The sequence below is a fragment of the Drosophila guanche genome, unplaced genomic scaffold, assembly GCF_900245975.1.
Source record: "Drosophila guanche unplaced genomic scaffold, DGUA_6, whole genome shotgun sequence".
Lineage (NCBI taxonomy): Eukaryota > Metazoa > Arthropoda > Insecta > Diptera > Drosophilidae > Drosophila > Drosophila guanche.
In genome coordinates, this window is record NW_022995752.1 from 4,987,693 (window position 1) to 5,007,206 (window position 19,514).

Genomic DNA, 19,514 nt, shown 5'->3' on the forward strand with positions numbered 1-19,514 from the left:
TTGACAGTTTTTATTAGTTTCTGTACCTATAACTACTTTTTGTTTAAGATTCCCATTGCTTATAAGTTTGGCGGCAACTAATCGATAGTTGGATGCACTCTTCTATCGATACCTATTTCCTATTTCGTGGAGTTTGCGTTAATTAATTGTTTTGATGGCTTTTAACTATAGTTATCAACGCAATGGAGGTATCCGAGTGGTCAAATGCTTGTCATTGCAGCCCCTGCAATTGTTGCTATCACAAATTACACACGAACTTCAATGCAGTAGCGAAATCCGAGCTGCGCCCGTCGCCGGGCTGCGAGCGGCACTTGTTGCTGCTCTCGTCCATGACCATGCTTCGACAGCAATTAGCAGCGACTGCAGCGCCTTGGCATAGTTGAGGTACGAAGAAACTATTTATAACAAGCCTTTCCAGTTGTACGTGTACGTCTCACTGCAAATTGCTCTTCGGCAGACATCCAATAATGCGGTCAACAGAGCGCGGATCTGACTGCGACTCGTTTGTGCCTGCAGCCAGCTAACAGGAGTTTTGGCCATGTGCCGGACGCTGCAGCAACGACTCCCAACTGTAGTTGTTCCGCCCACTTTTGTCGCAGTGGGAAACATTTGTCTTCATTTTTGCATAACCACCAACGGCATGGCACGGCTTAAATTTGAATACAACTCTCGCTCGAGTGTTCCTTCAGGGAAAACGAGTTTCTATTTTCGACTTGAGGAAGTCTCTCAAGAGATGCCTGAGGGTGTGCGCTGCAGACAGATAAGGAGTCTGAGATTTATAGTTCCCTTTAGTTATGTACACATGCAAGTCGGATCGGCTGCAGCAGAAGCCAACAACAATGTTATTAACCTTGGCAAATCTGTGTATGTGTGTGCAGAGCTTCCTTTTGGTGGCTTCTTTTGGCCAAGAATTGTGCCGGGTCTGCAGAAGGCAGGCAGCCCAGCCTAACCAGTTTCTTTGTGTCTTTCATTCTTGACTCCGGCTTGGATCGCGCGCTAGTGCTGCTCTCCAGCTCCGCTCCCTGCTGCCTGCTGCCTGCTGCCACTCTCTCGCGGCGCTCGTTCGGATAGTTTCCAATGTTTAAGACACGTTTGCAGCTTCGTTGCGCTTTGTTCAGTCACTTTTTGAACGTCGCCACTGCCAGACCAACAAGCGGAGATCGCGCAGCGCTCTCTTTTGGCCAATACCCGGGGCTCCCAAGTTAACAGTTGTACACACACACACACACACACACACACACACACACACACACACACACACACACACGTACACGCGTACATGTACTGACATACCAAGCAACATCTCCAGCTTAATGCGCGTTCGCTTCGGGCTACGCTGCGGTCTTTTCCTCAAAGCAAAACAAAAAGTGGCTTTCAGTGTGCTATACTTTACTATATAGAAGAAAAAGTGCTTACCTAGGCAGAAATTATTTTTTCTTTTCAATAATAATACACTAAAAAAATCGAGTTAAATACAACAGCAACAAAATAGAGATAAATAGGCGTGCGGAAATAAGAAAAATGCCTTGCAAAAACGTATAACCAAAAGATCGTGCAACTATAGCGCTGCGCTCTCTCTCTCCCTCGCTCGCTCTCTCTTGATATCGGTCCAGCTCCAGTACCAGCACCAGTACCAGTTTCTCTGCCCATCTTTCTTTCTGTGTATCTTCTACCCATCTTCAATATATCTCTACTGCATGCATTCCTTGGAATCATTCTATGTGGATTATCTTCAGTCGACAATTGGAATATTTTTTACGTTATACCTCAGTCTATAACGCTAAATAAGTGAGTAAATTACAAGAATAACTATACATATATGGTTAAGGTATGGGATGATTCATTTTTGTTGGAATTTTATTGAAATATTAAACGATATCTCCAACGAGAAGCTTTTTCTAAGCTTAGATTATATCTTGTGATGATTCAGTATGTTTATTATTTTTGTGTGTTCCGAAATAAACAGTCGAACGGCTATGTCAAGGCCTTCGATAACATCCTTTGATGTTTCAGTTGGGTTTAGACTTTAAAATATGGCATATCAAAATAAAAGCACTTCTAACCCATAATTTATCTCCCCTGTGATTCAATTCGGTTAGAACTTGAGAAATCCTAAACGATATATGCAACAAAGCTGTGAAATATCATTTATCCCTAACATGAATCATACCTCCTCCCTATGATTCGGTGTGAGTTGAAGTCATATCTAAGCGTAAGATTATCTGATCTGTTAGCTCGTTTTTGTTTTTTAGTATACTGACTCTGACTATTTCTCTGCGCGATACAGCGGGTTTTTAACTTAAATATCTGTTCCTAAATGCAATTCAAATATAACTTTGAGCGTACAATATATCTGCAATAGATTACATCCAGGAACATTTCATTTCATCGTGAACTATTCTATAGGAAAAAATATAATAGAATCTGAAAATTTTAAAGGGTCTACTTTCTCTGCTCTGATGCTTTAGTCTGACTAAACTCTAGTACATTTCTCTTCATTACATTTTATGAGTGATCATCTCGGAAGTGCATTATTTCCGCATCTGATGATTTAGTTCGTTTTTTGAGTAAAATAGTTTCGTGCTTAGCCTTAGATATGAATATTGTTTGATGTGGTTGTTGCTTACTGTTTTGTGACTGTGATTTATCATCGTCGCCGTCGTCGTTGGGGGAGCCACAATTAAGTGCTAAGTGTATGACGATTAGATCATCCATGGGGAGCGTCAAACCGCTTAGCCAAGCTAATTCGAGTGTGTTGGCCCAGGCGTAAGCCAAGGCCATTAAGGCACATGGTGCGGTACTCTCTCCTTCTCTCTCTCTCTCTCTCTCTCTCTCTCTCTCTCTGTACCTGTTGCTCGATGCAACGATGCAGGCTAGAGCGAGAGTTGATTGAACCTGCCACAGCATCGAGGAGCAGCCATGTGGCATGCTGCAGCTGCTGTCGTTTGTGCTAACCAACAAAATTCAACGAAAAAGAGGCCTATTGCTACGCTACGCGTCATAATTATAGGTTTACCTGAAACCTTAAGCGGTTGTCTGTCTGGAGTTTTGGAATGTTTGAAAAATAATTGCAGAGAATCTTTAAATTTCCTTTATTTCATTTACATTGGAATCTTAATTAGTTGCTTATGTGATTATTTCTCACAGTGTAGTGCAGCCTGCATTAAAATGAAATCTCTTTTCGATCTTTGTCTCTGTTCATTTTTATTTCAAAGACAACAAGCAGTCAGAATTGCCGCCCTAAGCCCGACTTTCCCTTAAAATTACTCCACAATTACTGGGCTTATCATATGATTATTTCTCACAGTGTAGCAGTAGTGCGGCAGGGCCCATTCCATTGTATTTGTCTAAAACGCAAGCCATGTAAATGTTGTAGCCAGCCGTTGAGTTGTTGAGTTTTCTCACTTTTTTTTTCTATTTTTTTTTGCACAATATGTTAACTATTTTGATTGGCAATGCTGTAGACAACAGTGGTGGTGGTGCGTGGTGTGGTGTGTGTTGTGCATTGTTTTAGGATCTGTTGCATGTTGCAAATTGCAATTGCAATTGCAGCCGCAGCAGCAGCAGCAGTAGCAGCAGCACCAACCACCAACCGGCAGAGTCCCACGAAGCGTGAACAACTCCAAAGCGACTTCGAATGTGACGGTATGGGGACGGCGTTGAACTCAACCGAAATGGTTATGGCCGCATCAATATCTCTGCCGCTGCTGTTTCTCCTGTTTTTCCGTTTTCTGTTGTTGTTGCTGTTGCTGTTGCTGTTACCCCCCAAACATGTATTCTCTTCGTACATTACACATTCTTGGATGAATAGACCCACGGACCACGGAGACGTGCCCATAAATCACGCGTGTCTTGGCCATACTTTTCGACTTACTTTTGTGGTAGCACTTTAGGTCTGTCCACCACACACACATACACATACGCACACCCATCAAAGTGTCAGCTACCTCTCTATAGTGGTTTTGATGCCCATTAGAAGGGGTATGTGACGGGTTTAAAGTTTACCTGCATTTTGGAGGCAGCAGATATAATTACAAAAACATTATTTTAGAATTTATATTACAAGAATATTTTTGTTTGGCTGTGTTTTTTGTATATTTTCCTTTATTTTTCAGACTTTTTTCGAGACTTGTTTTTACTAATTGCAAGAACAGGGTATCCAATAGTAGGTTCTTTAAAGATCTGGTTCTTGTTTGGTGTTGCATTTCATGAGCATGTTTTCAAATTGATGGAAGTTGTTTTGGCCTTTTTCGGGCTTTCCAGTAAAGTACACCCGTCTTCAGTAGTGATCTTCACAATGGTTTATTAGCTAATCCTTTGGCTGCCACAATTGAATGTTGGTGGACGGGTCCGTTTGTTATGATAAATGGTGGCTCTTACAGCAGGTAGTTTTCTTTAATTTATTTGAACTTATTAACATTTAGTCTTTAATAAATAATTGTCACTCCAGGTGGTTAAATAATAATTAAATAATTATTAGATTAACTTTCCCATGTGACGAGTGATTTCCTTTTTAGTTTTGCTGTTTAAAACTCAACAGCTCTGGCCTCTAATTCATTTTAGCTTTAAGTCAAAGGTCTGCTTGCTTTCTACTTATCTATTTTTATACCGGGTACTCGAAGAGTAAATAGGGTATATTGTATTTGTGGGGAATAACGGCTGTATGTAACGCACAGAAGGAAACGTTTCCGACCCTATAGAGTATATATTTCTTGATCAGCATCAATAGACGAGTCGATAGAGTCTGTCTGTCCGTCTGTCCGTCTTGTTTGTCGGCTAGTTCTCAGAGACTATAAGAGCTAGAGCCACCAAATTTTGCCTCCAGACTGCTATATGCTCACACTGAAACCAGTGTATTTAAAAAATGAGCCACGCCCCCTTCCGCCCCCGCAAAAGGGCGAAAACCTCCCAAATCTAAAATTTTGAAGATAAAAGAAAACTAAAAACGCCATTCCGTAGGAAATGGCCATATCTATCAGATCCCCAAATTGGGATTATTATAGCCACAATGGAGAAAATAATTTCTAGTGGCTAAACCCAGCCTGTCCCGCAGCTTTTGTTGTTTTTTTTACATTCTCTCATTCACACTCTGCTTCTGCTTCACTCGGCCCCTGCCTCTGCCCTCCCCCTGCCGATGCATGTGCCGACTTTTAACCCACCCCGTCCCGCAGCTTTTATTTGATTTTTTTTTTGTGTGCGGACGGTGCCTCTGCCTCTGCCTCGAGTCTGCAGTGTGTGGGTCTAGGGAAGGGCTGCGAGCTAACGGAGCGTGTTGGAGTGAGAAGTGTTGTAGATGTAGATGACAGATGAAGAAAAAATTTAAAATTTAAAATTTGACAAAACACCGCTAAGGTGCAGATGTAGTACTGAGTGCCGGGTATAAAAGTTGTGACGCGTAAAAAGCGTCTCACACGTCCCTTCTCGTTCATCATTCGCATGCCCATTCTCACTGCCATACGCAATATCTCTACCTCAAACAATGGACCTGTAAAACCCACAAGAAGTCAGATGGAAGCAACACTCTTAAATGTGAGAAGATTCCACCCGAGCACAGCTTGAACATTTTAATTAGAATTTCCTAACCGGCAGTTAGGAAAAATACATACATAAATAATATACATATACATACATACATAGATACATACAAATGTATGTACATTCTAACAGACTTTAGCCTCAAGCAGCAGAAAGACATTAAAATGTTATATTTTAGTTAGCTGCCTGCCAGTTTATGGCCTTTCAATGAACTGCTGGGTCTTTGTAGTATGTCAAAGTTGAGCTTCCATGCGGCTTTAAGATGGTTTATCAATTGTGGGGGCCAAGCTCCAGAAAGTTCATTAAGACCCCCTAGCAAATGTCAGAGAGAAAAAGAGAGTGGCAACGGTCGGGGCGACACTTTCTACAGAGCAGAGCTCTCTGGGCACAGCTTTGGATCGTGCATGCCTTGCCTTCTGCCTTGATTCAGGTCAACGCGTATAGAAGTAGAAGAGGGAATTACAAAATGTATTTATATCTCTCTTTTTGGCCACAGGCCAAGCGATGACTGAGTCAAATAAAATTAAAAGAAAACATCGGTATCCTATTCCATAATTTCATTTCGACTCCAATGTAGCCTGAGGCATTGGATCTTCCCCAATATTAACGAAGAAGTGCTCAAAGATTGATTGTCAGGCCATCATTTGGCGCCCTTCTGTGGCCCCAATCTTCAGGTGAGAGGAAAGGTGCGCTAGAAAATTCATGCTGTGCCAAATAGTACTCGTACTTGATTGTTTTTCTCCCTGACATGAAAGTGTGACTTTGCAGATCTTTTTATGTTAATTATTTTGAAACCTTCAAATCATCAGTGTACCTTTACGGGTCTTGTTCTCGTTACCTCTTTCCGTAGTAATATCCCTAATTTGGGCCTTAATTAACATTTCTCAGCGTACGAAAACACTTTTCCTAATCCAACATGCCAAATGGAAATGCAATTGAAATACTACAGCATTTTCAACGCCCCAAATTTGGGCCGCCGCTTGAACTAAACCAATTCGCTCCGGTCCACTCCACTCCACTCTACTCGACTCGAGTCCACTCCATGCCGCTTCAGTCCACACCTCTCTCGCGGGGCTGCGTGAAGGCCGAACCGGCTCTTGTGGCAGCTTTTTTTATACACACAGACACCCAGAGAGCTCCAGTCCCAGCCGCCGCATAATGACTAATAATGCCACCGATTTGCATGCTATAAGGCAACACATAGCCAACAGACAGACGGCCCAACAGGCCGAACAGCTTAACTATGTCTTGAGAAACTGAATTGAAACGAAACAGGTTTCCATTGCATTTCAGTTCTTTTCATCGAAAGTCTACCACGACGACTACTACGACTACGATTGAGAAACGTAAAACAATTGTTAAAAGCTTCTCTTCTCCCGGCAGATCCGGGCTAAAAGTGTGAAAGAATTTACATAGCTCCCTGGCTTTAATAATGGAAATGAGTTTGGGAATTCAAAAGTGAATTCATAAATGGAAATGCTAATCCATCTTTAGGACTTAAGAACGGAAATTGTTTTAGATTGCGCGAATTGGAAAGGGAATTGCATTAATCAATTATTAAATTCTGACTAGAGTACAATCTTTGGGAAGCTGCTTGGGAGTTTCTGCTGTTACTGATGGAATAAATATGGGGCTTAAATATTCACTACATTAAAGGGAAAAAAAATTGATAACCCAATTGTCACTGCGAAAAAATCTGTCACAATTCAGGAAACGCCATTGATCCCAAAAGGCAATCAAAATTAAGATCTTATAAAATATGACCCAGAATACATTATTGGCATTACCTGAAAGCCAGGTCAATACTTCATCAAACAATAAAAAGTATTCCTAATTATAATTTATAACCCAAAACCACAAAATTGTCTACAAAATTGTTCCTTTTGCTTTAATTTCCACCGACAAATTATTATTTGGCCAACTGAAAATTCCAACCAATTGCAAAAAATACCTTAAATCGATTTAGGCTGGCCAGCCCAGCCACAGAAAGCGATCCAAAATACAAATGTAATGCCAACTAATTTATGTACTATTTAAGTTTTGATTTCAGTTTCTGCAAAGAGTAGAAGAACTCTACTGAAAGTCTTTGGTAATGGTTTTTGGTTAAGATTTGACTCGTTTTCAGAGTGGCCCCAGCCTAAATGTTCATCGGAGAGTTCATTCAACCAATGCGAGCGTTTGTGTTTTGAAATACATTTGGGAAACTTCCGCTCTGGAATTGGCCACACTTTTACAAAATCTTCTGATTATGGGGTGGTGTCTCCGCCTGTCTCTCAATCAATTGTTAAATCATTTTGTTAATTTGCTGGCAATTATAATGCATTTGATTGAGGCTCTTGCTCTTGTGATTGTGTTTGGCAGACACACTTTCACCCATTCAACTAGAGTCAATGTATACAAATGACTTGGCTCCTTTTGCCATGTCGAATCGAAATGATATGAGTATTTCTCCTCTCGTGCTTGTGTCACAGTCACAGTTTTGACACCTGGCTCTGAATGAGGGAATCTCTGTGTGTAGGTGTTTAACTTCGAGCACGATCCGATTTCTTTCTTTGTTTGTGTTTTGTTAAGCTTCCTCTTTTGGGGACTATCTTGGCCTCAATTTGCATAATTTACGTAATTTCTGCGCAGCTTTAATTTCCCCATAAATAAAACACACACATTTTTGTTTGGATATTTTTCTTCGTTTTTATACCCGATACTCGAAGACTAAATAGGGTATATTGTATTTGTGGTAGAAAATGTAACACAGAAGGAAGCGTTTCCGACCCTTAGAGACCTAAGAGCTAGGTCTGCCTTGCCTCTTTCAGTGTGCGTCGCTGGAGGGAAAAGTGATGGAGATGTAGATGTAGATGACAGATGTAGAAAAATGTAAAATTGGAAAAAACACTTAGTTACAGATATGTATACTGACTGAGTACCGGGTATAAAAGTTGTGACGCGTTCGAAGCACCTCACACGCTCCTCCTCTTTTTTGTGTGTTTGTGGCTGTGTTTATCTAACAATGTGATGGTTAATTCCTAACAATTTCCATTAAATATTTGCGATATGAATTTATGAGCGGCATCACGTAGCGTTGAATGGAGCGGCACGAGCATGAGATTTGTTGAACCTCTCCATTGAAATTTGAGACAATTATTAAGTGCTAAAGATATGGTATAATTTACAGCTTTTCCAATGGATAAGTTATTGTATGTGGTTGAGTTTCAATGATCAGTGGAAAAATGCGCAGTAAAATGTATTTTTTATGCATTTGATTTTAATGATATTTTTTTTATTTTATTTATATTTATTTAACGCTTATTTTCTATATCTCTCTTTGGTTTTTCGTGAACCAACAACTTTCTAATTTTTCTGAGCTATCCATCCTTTTTAGCTATCCCATTAAGTGTTGTTCTTTGACATAATTATAATTATAATTATTGGATAGATTTTGGTTCATTACCCAATCATTCTTCGTAAATGAATGAGTTTTTAAATTGTGAGAAGAATCCGATTTTTATTTACATACTACAAATTATGTACTTGAGGTCTACGAATGGATCAAAATGTTTATCTTTTAGAATAATTATTTTAATGCGTTAAAAATGATTTTTAAATATTTTACATTCTATGGAGCCATGGAGATCTCTACATTTCGTACTCTTCTTCAATGTTTCTGAATCCTCGCTTTATGGGTTAAAACTATCTTTAATTGAAGATCTCTTTCTGCCTAATCGGCTAACCGTTGAACAGTTCCCGCGTTCTGTTCTTAAACAAAGCCTTTTATATGTGCCTGCTTCCCAGGGCAACCGCTAAACACTTTAGAAGGTCGGCGACGAGTCGGTTTTTGCTGTTGTCACATTTTCTCCCCGAAGAAGTTGACAACAACTTAATTTCCAAAAAGCATTTTCTTATGACCTTGTTCCCACAAAGCATGGCTGTGAGCCACAAAAAAAAAGAAGAAAAACTTCAATCTAGAAACCACAGAGAGACATAAAGATTGGTCGGAGAGAGCAATAAAAATTCAAATCAAAGTCTGAGCTTAATTTACGGTCTGTGGTAGAGGGAGAGAGGTTTCGTTTGATTTGTGCAACCGAGACACGTACCAATGATCGCGCTACTCTGAGAGCTGCACCCACGTTCCTGAGACCTTCGTTCCCTCATGCCACTAAATTCTCATTTCTATTCCACAATCCCACCATTCCGCCTGAAGGCGTTGATTAAACGCCCACCTACTTTCGTCATTCCCTCTGAATGTGGATGCGACTCCTCCGTACATCTGTCTGTCTGTCTAAGTCATCTTATCATCTGGAATTGCCAGTTTGCCTGACTGTCGGCCATTCATTCATTCATTTGCTGGCATACGAGTGTATTCTTAAGTGGCACTTTGTTTGGTTGCCGGTGCTGCCTGTGCTGCTTGTCCGTTGCTGCTGCGCATGCGCTGAGGCGTGTCCAGTTTTCATCTTGAATGCAGACGCGTCATTCTATCTCTCATTCCCGTTTTCAATCATCTTTTTTTTCTGGCTGTTGTGCCACTTCCCTGCGAATTTGGCACATACTCGAGTCGAGTCTAGTCGAGTCGTCTCTCGAAACACTCTTGCAGTGTGTCGCAATAAAAGAAGCAAAAATACTTTGTTTTTTTCTTTTGCCTGTTTTACTGCCACTCTACACGCCCTCTTGGTAACTCTCCTTTCTTTGTTGCTGCTTCGGTTCTCCAAGTAATATTTTTTTTACTCGTATTTAATTGCTTTTTTTTATAATTTTGTAATGGAAATTGCATGCATCATAAATGCGTTGGAAACGGTGGGAAGGTATGAAGAAATGTCGATAAATAAATTATGGAAAATTATTAAAGTATATTTAGAATTTGTAATCAGACTTTGGAATGAATAAAACAAGTTTTGGTAACTTAAAATACAGTTTGAAAATAATATCTGTAAGATTTTTTGTATTTATTGAAAAAGAGCTTCCTAAATTATGTCAAATGCCTTACAAATGTTTATAAACAATCAGCAATTGGCCTTGCTTTCCATTGCAGCCTCGGAAAATGTGTGTTTGGGAGGGATTTCATATAAAAGCAGATATTTCTGGGTGCAAAAATAATATAGAATTTCACAGATAATTGAGTTAACATTGAATTATAGTTGCATTCGTTTATAGAACATAGTATACAAAGCGATTCAGTTATGCCCGGTACTCGAAGAGTAAATAGGGTATATTGTATTTGTGCACACAGTGGATGTATGTAAATGATGTAAAATGGTGTGGGGATGTTTTAAATGGTGGTACGATGGCCATACTTGGCCATCTAGAACAACATTGATAGTATTATGCGAAAAGAGCATTTTTGGGCCTTAGAAAGTTCTTGTTCCTAATTTGCAACATTATAAGTCCAGCTTTTGGGTCTGTTAGCGCCTTAGGGCGACCTTGGCTTTGCTTTTCCGGGACAAAATGTCGCATCTTTTCCACTCAGATCACCACCGATTCGCTAATGCCAATGTTTTCAGCCTTATTGGATGTCGTATAGCCATTTTCAGTGAGCTACACTGTAATATTTAAAATTTCTAGATATTGTTTTTTCAGTCTCAGGTACAACATAGACACTATTTAATAAATTCATCAAATCTGCTTCGATTAATATGAGAAATGTTTTAATTTGATGGTAGTATTACTAGAATATACAAAAAAAATATTTAACATCAATTCTGTTAGCGTATTATTGATTAGAAAATTTAGAAATATAAAATAACGAAAAGTGCACAAATGAGTACATTCGAGTTATTTTAGTTTTTTTATTTTTTGCTATTTAAAAGCTTCACGTTTGTATTTTTCTGGGATTGTCTATTTGTTAAAGATAAAGTGATTGATATCTAGAAAAAAATTGGAAAAGTTTGCATTATACGTTTAGAAGTTAGGGGCGACAAAATTCAGTAATTGTGAACATGTACTCAACATTGCTCCCCACTGTAAAATTTGACAAATAACCGCTAAGGTGCAGATGTAGTATTGAGTGCCGGGTATAAAAGTTGTGACGCGTAAGACTCGTCACACACGTCTATTCTCGTTTTAATTTTTATGTCCGATAGAAGGTTAGTTCCACATGTTGAAAACACGTTGAAACTTCGAAAATTCAGAATCAGTCAAATAAAACTGAAGTATGTTGCATTCTATAATTTCTAAGCTACATATAAGCTCGGAGCATTCAAACATTCCTAAAAAATAAAGTTTAATTTAGATAGACTTTATGGCTATTATTTCATTCCTGCCGTCAAATTAAACCATATACAAACTCATAACCGATTGACATCTGTAAAATCATAACAATCCCACCTTCAACTTTGCAAAAAGTTTATTTAAAACGCATTAAAACATGTTCTCTGGCAGAAATATTATACAAAGCCATACAGAAAGATAACTTAAAGTCACAAATACAAATATACATATATATGTACATACATATGTGTACGTTTGTATTACACAATGTGTTTATAGATCGACTGCAAAATGGGAATTTTTGCATAATGACGACGATGCCTCCCCACGTTGAGTTCGAGTGACTTTATAAACACAAATCGAGCGAGACAATCGATTCGAATCTGGCAGCAAGTTTTGCGGTTTTCCCACGAACTTTTGTTGATGTTTGCTCAAGTGATTTAGAGTTTTGTGGAGAGATCTCTAGATCTCTCTGTCTAAAATGTCACCATAAAAAATCCTTTGGTTCTCAAGTCGGGGTTGACCCACTTCGCGCAAGCCGTTCATTCGATAAAACAGGAATCGAAAATAATTACACAAGCAGGAAAATGCAAAAACTTAGACTGTTAACAAATTATTAGACCAAAACCCAGTGCCGTGCACAGGAGAAAAATATTATACCAAGCTACAAAATTGAGGAAGGTTAGGGAAAATGCCCCAGGGAAAAGGTTTACCTATCTCTTAAGGGAGTTGGTCTATAAATGATATTTAAATAATTAACCTAATAAAACATTAATAAACAAATAGCATATAAATCATTAAGGAAATTAGAAATCATTAGAAAACTATTCCACACTCTTTTTATACCCGGTATAGGGTATTGTGTTTTTACACAGAAGGAAATTATTGTTTGGTTTCTCATGCAGTGTGCGTCACTGGGGGACGGTTGCACGCTAAAAGAGTGTGTTGGCGTGAGAAGTGATGTAGATGTAGATGACATAAGTAGAAACGAGATGGAAAGTGTGACACGCTTCTTAAGCGTCTCAACTTTTATACCCGGTACTCAGTAGAGTACATTTTACATTTTTTTCAACAGCTGTAATCTACATCTACATCACTTCTCACGCCAACACACCTCCCCTAGAGCCCATGAGAGAATGTGCAATAAAACTGCTGGGTTAAGAAACTTCAAATTAATTTTTTCAATGTGGATATAATAATGATCCAATCGGATCCAAACTAAGTGATCTGATAGAAATATGGTCATTCCCTACAGAATGGCGTTTAGGTTTCTTTTATCTTCAAAATTGTAGATACAGCAGATTTTTTCCCATTTACTCTTTGAGTACCGGGTATAAATGTATAACGTAAAAATCGAAAAAAAAACGAATGAGGTACAGAAAATTTGACTGAGTACAGGGTGTAAAAGTTTTGACGCGGACGAGGTGTCTCACACGTCCCTTCTCGTTTTTTATAGATCTTAGTCTTAAGCATTCATTAAAGCTCCTAAAAAATGTACATACTGAACACTAAATATCTAAACATCTACTGAACATGTAAAGAAATGAGCAAACCAAAATTCCATAATTAATTCCATTCTCCAATTCCTACACAAAAATTGTTGTTTAGTGCAATACCGCCACAAGGTTGCTGCAACGGCGGCTTCCCAACTAAACATTTCATTAGAGCAGAAAATCAGAAAACATGAATTATAATGAACAACAAAGGTAACAGCAAAAAAACTACATAAAAGCTTCAAAATTTGCATAAACAAAAACGAAACCAAAGTGAAACAGTAGGCGTGGCGCGTGGCCAATGGAAAATAAAGAGAAAAAAAACACAGCTTGAGACTCCGGAGATCAATTAATGTGCATTGAGACCCCACCTAAGTCGTAAGTTGTAGGATTTCCAGACATTTCAAGGCATTCACTTTTGCGGTTACTTCCTGCTCGCCTCAACGGCTACAGTTCCTCACTGTTGAAAGTTGTGAAAACTTTAGGGAACAATCTATTGCATAGTGTCTCTGAAAGACTGGGATTAAGTCCGGGACTGAATCTGAGAATTGTGGTTAAGCAATTCACGAATTTCGCAAACGATGCCCCAAAGAGACACAAAAAAAAAGTGAAGAAAGACCCAACAAAATGTATCTATATTTGCAATTGAGTAAAGAGTTTTTTTGTACTCAGCAATTGAAGTGTGGAGGGGATGTCTGTATAGGGCCGATACATATGTATGTACAATTAAATTTTCGTTTTTGTAGAGGATTTTCTGTAGATTAAATCTTTGGAGTAGTTGGGTTGTCTAAAAATGATGGGTGATCAATTTAAGTTCAGTATCATCGATCAACACAAAATCATAAAAAGTACATAATAATAAGATTTGAAAAATATGTTCTTAAAATCTGAGACTAGTCTCAATTGAGTTGAAATTCTCATCCTATTGTCAAGAGCCTTTCCCTAAACTAAATACAAGCTTTATCCCACCTAAAGAATTATAATTATTTACTCACCACTCGGTATTCCCTAGTCGTAATCTACACAAACCCACCAGTTATTTATTTTTTTGTTTATCTGTTTGTAGGAGTTTTTGGTTTCCCACTAAATTTAAAAGTCTGCTATTGCGACTGCAATTGCGGAGTAGCGTCTCACCATTTCCAAATTTTGTCTCTCAGACTTTTGCGAAAACCGAATGTTAATGAATCTGAAAATGTGTGCTGTGCTGTGGTTCGTGGTTGGGCCTGACTTTAGTTATACGCGCATCAAATGGAGATTCATTCGTCTCTCTGAGTCACAGAGTGGAGGAAAGTGAAAGTCCATTAGACATCTGGAGTGCTGTGCAAAATAAAAACAGACCAGACCCAAGCGAACGGATTTTGCCTTTTGTTCGAATTTGGTGCGTTTCACACGCAAGTTTATTACACTTTCAACTTTGACTCGCTGGCGCAAAAAATATAATGCCAAGAGAAAAAAAAAACATAACGAAATTGTAAAACGAATTCGGGGCGAGTTACATGACAGAGCCAGCAGAGGCAGCGAAAGGTGTGAAAAGTTTAGAGTTGACTTAGAAACTGGCAGTATGGCGTGAAGTCTGGTCTCTTAGAGAGCGTGTGCAACTGAAATTGCCTGAATAGTGCTTTGAAACCCATTAGCTTAAATCCATTTAGTGATTTTATAGAGTTTCTTCAACAGTCGATTGAGTTTAGGATTGTGATGCAATACAACAAAGTGCAAGCCAAAGCTTTTATAGTAGGACTAACCAATGCAAAGAATCTACAGTTGATCAAGAATGTTGTGACAAAGCTTTCGACTGGTTCCTTTTGCTATCCTCTCGTGAATTCCTCCTATGAATACTCTTTAGTGCACTCTTCACCCCATTTTTATTGTTGTCCTAGACCCCGTTTATCTCTGATTGCATTCGTCACCGTGTCCAAAGAGCCTTCTCTAGATAATGAGCCAAAAAGAAACCCTAAGCCAGTGACATTGTAAGCGATAAGGTCTTATCGCTGACCAGCAGCGATTGTAGTCGCCACCCCCCAAAAAAAGTAGATGTTTTCCTTCTTGTTATATGCAAACAAATCAATATACAACACTGACGATCAGTTTGGTGTTTCAGTTTGGCGTGGAATGGTGGGGCGTAACCAGTCGGCCGGCTCTTCAATGTGGTAAGAGATCATTGAGAATGATGCCGGGGATAACGCGCGAACTTTTGTTTTTCCCTATTTTCGAAATATTTATGCGTTGGGGATTTACTATATGGGGATTCGCGACTGCAATCGCACAAGACGACGACTCGGCCGGCTGCGACGCTGCGTTGAAAAAATTGTAAATAAAATCAGAAACAAAAGAATTATGATCGTGTGTCGCCGAGTATCATCATCGCTGACGCCTCCTCCCGAATGAGTCTGAGCCTTTTTTTCTGCTTTTGCCAGTACTCAAACGAATCCCAGACGCTGCTGCGATCGGTCGGTTGGTCGAACGGTGTGGTTAGCGGTAGGTGTGTCGGTTGAGTGGATCGTTTGTGTCGCGGGGCACCCTTACGTTTTAGCACTTTTACCGCTTAAACAGTCGCCCGTTAGCACATGTACTAAAAAAAGCACGAAGCACACGGCAGAAAAATTGGCAACAAGATTACAGAGCCACGTTAGTACGGGAACCGCGAAGCGTAGCGACGACCCTCTAGTTTCCGGCGATTGCCATTCGACGACGACGTGCCGCTGTTTTGTTTTTTGTGTTAAGAGAATCGCCTTATCACACACGGCCAACGGCACCGCACCGCACGATTATTATTTTGGTTTACTATTATAACATTTTTCAGTGTGTTTTTTCTGTGTGTTTTCCATACACACAAAATGTGCACTCCACGATAACCATACCCTATATAAAATATATACAACTATATATATATATATATAACGACATTTGACTCTCTTGGCTGTAATTGCACATTGAGCTAAATACGAAATTCAGTTAGTGCCTTGGTGTTAAAAACGTTTTAGGTTTTTAGCACAACGTTTAAGGGATTACAACAAACGAACGAGCAGTTTCTCAACGACCACAGGTGAGAGCAGAGATGGGGGAGGCTCCATTGAAGGTTCTTATAAAGAAGGGTGCGGCCTGGTAAATTGATAATTAAGAAAAGTAAACATTTGTTTACACACACCACACAAGATAAGGTTTTAGAAACTGGCGGCGAACTGCAAATATAATGGATTTTTTTTCGATTCGATTTATTGGCACAAAAAACTAAAAGTCTACTATGAATGTGGGTGGTAAAATGATTTAATTAAGGGTTTCACAACGTGATTTTAATGTTTTATTCTTTGTAGAAAAGAATCCTTGATGTTGTAAAAGTTTGAATGTAGGATTAAAAAACTCAATTATATTTTAGTTTTTACATATCTATAAAAAGTGGTGAAAAAAAATTAATATACTTCAAAAAGTGTTAAAAAAACACTGAGGATCTAAGCTGTTAAAGGTTTCTTTTAAACATTGCCTACTTGATTTAAACCTAATATTTTTCAAAGGAAATGACGATAGGAAAGTCTTGAAGGTGAAGTGTACTTAATGAGTTTATAGATTTTAGATTGAAAGGAAACTTTTTCCGTTTTCTTACAATGATTTCACTCTTTTCCATACTAGTACTAAAACATATGCATTAAGACTTTAAATTACACTAAAAAGATAAATGTTTTGTTCGAATTTGCAACAATTTCTTTGCTGTTTTAGGTCTAATTTGGTCCCAAGGTCTAATTTGTGCCAAAACTTTTGGAAATGCCATGAGCTAACTGTGCTAATTCCACCTTAAGACCCTACCTATGCACATACATTGTATATATTCGTACATTTATTTACTTGCCTACTTAGGCATATTACGAAAAATATCGCAACGTAGAGCCCCCTTTGATATGTAATTATACAACGGAATGACTCATCAATCAGGCCAAAAGCAAGCGTGTCCCTTACAGATGTACATATATCCGATATTCCATTTGAGCTTTTTATTCCCGGTACTTGAAGAGAAAATGGGGTATATTGTTTTTGTGCTCGAAAGTCGATGTAAATTTGTAACGCATAGACGAAAAAGTTTCCGACCCCAAAAAGTATATAAATATATTCTTGATCAGCATCACTAGCCGAGTCGATATAGCCACGTCTGGACAGACAGACGTCCGTCTGTCCGTCCGTCCATCAGTCTGGATGAAGATAAAAGAAAACTAAGAACTCCATTCGGTAGGGAATGACCATATCTATCATATCATATGCCGAATTGGGATCAGTTTGGATCAATATTATATCCAGAATGAAGAAAATAATTTGCAGTGGTTTCATTTTAGTTTTGTCTTGTTTCTGATTTTGGTAATTTCTGCTTGCTTAGCTATAGCTTAGCTTAGTCTAGTTATGATTAGATCTAATTTTCCTCGAATATTAGCCTAACATCTATCTTTCCTGCATGCTCGCGACTGGTTCGGTTAATCGCGCCGCGCGTCATGCGGCAGTGCCCCTCGGTCGGTTGGGCGGGAGGAGGGCTGCGTTCTGCTAGGTTCCGCGCGTAACAGGCTTTGGCTTGGTGTCGCATGGGCCACTTGATGGTGCAGTCATTGCATATCAACGTCCAGAATTAATCAATCCCGTGCAGAAGTTTTTTTTTTTTAATTTTGAACATTTTCTCTCACTCTGCTTCGTGAACTGTTTTGGTGTAAAAAGTAATGTAGACTTAGGTGTGTTTAGATTTCGATTTAGAAGAACCAGGGTATATACGTTGTGACGCGTAAGAAGCTTTTCACAAGTCCCTTTTCGTTTTTGCTGTGTTGTGTTTTGTGTTTATGAAAGGCCAAACCGAAAAGCAAACGGGCAAGAAATTGAACAAAACCCGAAACGAAACCAAAATAAACAGAGTATCGGAAGGGGCTGTGTGTAAAAGATGATCGTACAATGCGTGGCCACGCGGGCTAAGAGGGCGATCGCTGGCCATCGCAGGCGGTGCGGACAAGAGGGGCAGAATTAAGCAATTTATAACTGCATATTTCTGAGGCATATAGGGCAGACGGCACGGGGCGCATGAACTGGTGGATCTTTTGCAATTACTCGTAAGATCAACGGCGGCTTGGTACAGGCCAAGGAAAGCCAGATGGCTACAGGCCCCATAGTTTTCTCCCTCCTAGATTTCCGCAATGTTCTATAGCTCCACGCACTCTCTGTGGTTTTTGTACCTATCTTATAAAATAATTTATGCTTTTCTAAGAACATTCTCTCCTGGCCTAGCCTGCCCTTCTATCAGAGCGTAGCCAAATGTTGTGCCGCGGTGGTTGAGGTTTTTCGTTTTGGTTGGGGTTTTTTAAGCATTTTATTTATAGAGGAGTCTGAAATGTGACGCATTTCGTTTAACGTTGGCATGTGAACTTATTTTCTTTTTTTTTCTTTTTTGTTTATCTCTTTCTCGGCCTTCTTTTTTTATTCGAAGCGAAATGTGAATGACTTGTATGGTACAAGTGTCAATGTTTCAATTGATCCAAGCCCTGAGAATAGTAGAGTGTCTCTCATGCTACAGATCTGTGAAGGTACAAGCAAAGTTTGTGTCACGGGAAAGACAGTCTCGAGTTCTGTAGACCTTTGCAGGCGTGCCAGGACTTATTAGGACATTGGGAAGGGATGTGATCATACGAAGTACAGCAGGGAGAGAAAGAGTGTATGAGGTTCTTCTCTCTCGTTCTGTCAATCTTCAAAAACATAGGACAGGACAGCTTATATAAAAGTTCATTCCACCGTTCTTCCAAGCTATTTATTTCATGCCAAAATGTGTACTGTCTCTACCGATCTACGAGGGCAACCATATACCATGCCTGACTCTTGTTTTTATTCATGTTTTTTTTTGCAGGCTCCAAAGTTCACATCCAATGAGGGGGGCTTAGTTACTCCACCTTTTGATGGATGCGTTGAGCAAAGCCCAAAAGCAAACAACTTCCGATTTATAATTATCTGGGTGCTCCACATAATACAGGGTGTCTTGTCGGTAGATTTGTCCACAGTAACTTTCCTACGCTAACATTGTAGTTGTAGTTCCCCCCGTATCTTATCGGTGGGCGTATATTTTACAATTAATTTGTTGTTGGTGCTTGCAGAATCTACTAGAACATGTACTAAACAAAAGAATATATTCCTTTGGTCTTGTCTGGTATATCTAGCTACTTAAGTACTCCATATATCTCTCTATCTATCTGTGTTCGAGCACTCCATATAGACATGAAGGCATATTCCCTGGGCGATAAGCCACGAGATAAATGATTGATGTCACGCTCTCAAGGCACT

General features: G+C 39.3%; 1 protein-coding gene across 6 annotated transcripts in view; it reads left to right on the forward strand.

The window, feature by feature from the left end:
- The first annotated feature begins 1,444 nt into the window (after window positions 1–1,444).
- Window positions 1,445–19,514, forward strand: part of LOC117588055 (serine-rich adhesin for platelets) — a 58,658-nt gene continuing 40,588 nt past the window's right edge. For 3 of the 6 annotated variants that reach the window (XR_004574091.1, XR_004574093.1, XM_034279111.1), the window contains exon 1: window positions 15,648–16,266. The gene's annotated coding sequence lies outside the window, so the exon portion shown is untranslated. Of the gene's footprint in view, window positions 1,789–15,647; window positions 16,267–19,514 lie in introns of those variants that run through there. The other 3 variants (XR_004574092.1, XM_034279112.1, XM_034279113.1) reach the window with 3 other exon arrangements.